The sequence below is a fragment of the Oncorhynchus masou genome, unplaced genomic scaffold (genome assembly GCF_036934945.1).
Source record: "Oncorhynchus masou masou isolate Uvic2021 unplaced genomic scaffold, UVic_Omas_1.1 unplaced_scaffold_15973, whole genome shotgun sequence".
NCBI classification, from domain to species: domain Eukaryota; kingdom Metazoa; phylum Chordata; class Actinopteri; order Salmoniformes; family Salmonidae; genus Oncorhynchus; species Oncorhynchus masou.
The window spans coordinates 1-3,424 of record NW_027006057.1 but is presented as its reverse complement, the minus strand read 5'-3'; the positions used below and the strand labels follow the sequence as shown (position 1 = coordinate 3,424).

The 3,424-nt window shown below is 37.0% G+C and overlaps 1 non-coding gene across 1 annotated transcript; it reads right to left on the bottom strand.

The window, feature by feature from the left end:
• Positions 1-1,232: 1,232 nt before the first annotated feature.
• Positions 1,233-1,305, bottom strand: trnar-ucg (transfer RNA arginine (anticodon UCG)). The gene has a single exon. It is a non-coding gene; the product is annotated as a tRNA-Arg (tRNA).
• Between the last annotated feature and the right edge of the window lie 2,119 nt (positions 1,306-3,424).

Genomic DNA, 3,424 nt, shown 5'->3' with positions numbered 1-3,424 from the left:
GATAATACAAGTTGAATAACAATGTCCAAGCAACAAGAGCAATGCCTTATTTCGGGAAATTGCAAAGATGTTCAAATCAGCTGAGCTTATGAAATTAAACAACCACGAAGGGACTCGAACTTTCAATCTTCTGATTCGAAGTCAGACGCCTTATCCATTAGGCTACGCAGTCTATGTTATACATCCCTATTTGACATCATACAGACTTTGCTATGCAACAAGAGACATTAAAATTGTGAAACTGTCCGAATGAGGAAAGCTAGTCATTTTTAACAAGTACAAAGATACTCTTTCCTTCAATCTTGCGATGCAGATTCAGACACAATAATTCTCAGGCCTTGCAGTCTTAGATTATTAAAGTTGAACAACAATGTCCAAGCTTTTCAGAACAACAAGACCAATGCCTTATTTAGGGAAATTGCCAACATGTACGAATTAGCTGAGCTAATGAAATTAAACGACCCTATTTGACATCATTCAGACTTTGCTGTATGAACCTATCCAGAATAGGAAAGCTAGTGATTTTTAACAAGTACAAAGATACTCTTTCCTTCAATCTTGATGCAGATTCAGACACAATAATTCTCAGGCCTTGCAGTCTTGAATTATTAAAGTTGAACAACAATGTCCAAGCTTTTCAAGCAACAAAGCCAATGCCTTATTTAGGAAATTGCAAACATGTACATGAATTTGCTGAGCCAATGAAATTAAGCGACCCTGTTGACATCATACAGACTTTGCTTAGCAACAACATACATCAAAGTTGTGAACCTGTCCGAATGGGAAAGCTAGTGATTTTTAACAAGTACAAGATACTCTTTCCTTCAATCTTGCGATGCAGATTCAGACACAATGATTCCCTCAGGCCTTGCAGTCTTGGATCATTAAAGTTGAACAACAATGTCCAAGCTTTTCAAAGCAACAAGACCAATGCCTTATTTAGGGGAATTGCAAACATGTACGAATTGGCTGAGCCAATGAAATTAAATGACCCTATTTGACATCATTCAGACATGCCTTGTAGACCTGCCGAATGAGGAAAATGTTGATTTTAACAAGTACAAAAGATACTCTTTCCTTCAATCTTGCGTTACGAATTCAGACAGAGATAATTCTCAGGCCTTGCAGTATTTGATAATATAAAGTTGAATAAGAATGTCCAAACAGCAAGAGCAATGCCTTATTTCGGGGAAATTAAAGATGTTCAAATCAGCTGAGCTTATGAAATTAAACAACCACGAAGGGACTCGAACCCTCAATCTTCTGATTCGAAGTCAGACGCCTTATCCATTAGGCTACGCAGTCTATGTTATACATCCCTATTTGACATCATACAGACTTTGCTATGCAAAAATAGACATTAAAATTGTGAACCTGTACGAATGAGGAAAGCTCGTTATTTTTAACAAGTACAAAGATACTCTCCTTCAATCTTGCGATGCAGATTCAGACACAATAATTCTCAGGCCTTGCAGTCTTGGGTCATTAAAGTTTATGCAAGTTTTCGTCCTTATTTAGAAATTGCAAACATGTAAATTAGCTGAGCTAATGAAATTAACGACCCTATTTGACATCATACAGACTTTGCTATGCAACAAGAGACATTAAAATTGCTGTCCGAATGAGGAAAGCTAGTGATTTTTAACAAGTACAAAGATAATCGCGATGCGATTCAGACACAATAATTCTCAGTTTGCAGTCTTAGATAATAAAAGTTGAATAACAATGTCCAAGCAACAAGAGCAATGCCATATTTTGGGAAATTGCAAAGATGTTCAAATCAGCAGAGCTCATTAAATTAATCAACCACGAAGGAACTCGAACCCACAATCTTTAGATACAATTCAGACGCCTTATCCATTAGGCCACGCAGTCTATGTGATACATGCCTATTCGACCACATACAGACTTTGCTATGCAACAACAGACATCAAAGTTGTGAACCTGTCCGAATGAGGAAAGCTAGTGATTTTTAACAAGTACAAAGATACTCTTTCCTTCAATCTTGCGATGCAGATTCAGACACAATAATTCTCAGGCCTTGCAATCTTTGATAATAAAAGTAGAATAACAATGTCCAAGCAACAAGACCAATGCTATATTTTGGGAAATCGCAAAGATGTTCAAATCAGCTGAGCTTATGAAATTAAACAACCACGAAGGGACTCGAACCCTCAATCTTCTGACAAGTCAGACGCCTTATCCATTAGGCTACTCAGTCTATGTTATACATCCCTATTTGACATCATACAGACTTTGCCATGCAACAAGAGACATTTGTGTAAACTGTCCAAATGAGGAAAGCTAGTCATTTTTAACAAGTACAAAAGATACTCTTTCCTTCAATCTTGCGATGCCAGATTCAGACACAATAATCTCAGGCCTTGCAGTCTAAGATAATACAAGTTGAATAACAATGTCCAAGCAACAAGAGCAATGCCTTATTTCGGGAAATTGCAAAGATGTTCAAATCAGCTGAGCTTATGAAATTAAACAACCACGTAAGGACTCGAACCCTCAATCTTCTGATTCGAAGTCAGACGATTATCCATTAGGCTACGCAGTCTATGTTATACATCCCTATTTGACATCATACAGACTTTGCTATGCAACAATAGACATTAAAATTGTGAACCTGTCCGAATGAGGAAAGCTAGTCATTTTTAACAAGTACAAAGATACTCTTTCCTTCAATCTTGCGATGCAGATTCAGACACAATAATTCTCAGGCCTTGCAGTCTTAGATTATTAAAGTTGAACAACAATGTCCAAGCTTTTCAAAGCAACAAGGCCAATGCCTTATTTAGGGAAATTGCAAACATGTACGAATTAGCTGAGCTAATGAAATTAAAGGAACCTATTTGACATCATAAAAGACTTTGCTATGCAACAATAGACATCAAAATTGTGAACCTTGTCCCAATGAGGAAAGCTAGTCATTTTTAACAAGTACAAAGACACTCTTTACTTCAATCTTAATTGACAAATAATTCTCAGGCCTTGCAGTCTTAGATTATTGAAGTTGAACAACAATGTCCAAGCTTTTCAAAGCAACAAGGCCAATGCCTTATTTAGGGGAATTGCAAAGATGTACGAATTGGCTGAAATGAAATTAAATGACCCTATTTGACATCATTCAGACTTTGCTGTATGAACCTGCCCGAATGAGGAAAGCTAGTGATTTTTAACAAGTACAAAGATACTCTTTCCTTCAATCTTGCGATGCAGATTCAGACACAATAATTCTCAGGCCTTGCAGTATTTGATAATATAAGTTGAATAACAATGTCCAAGCAACAAGAGCAATGCCATATTTTGGGAAATTGCAAAGATGTTCAAATCAGCGGAGCTCATTAAATTCATCAACCACGAGGAACTGAACCCACAATCTTCCCTTTACATACGAAGTCAGACGCCTTATCCA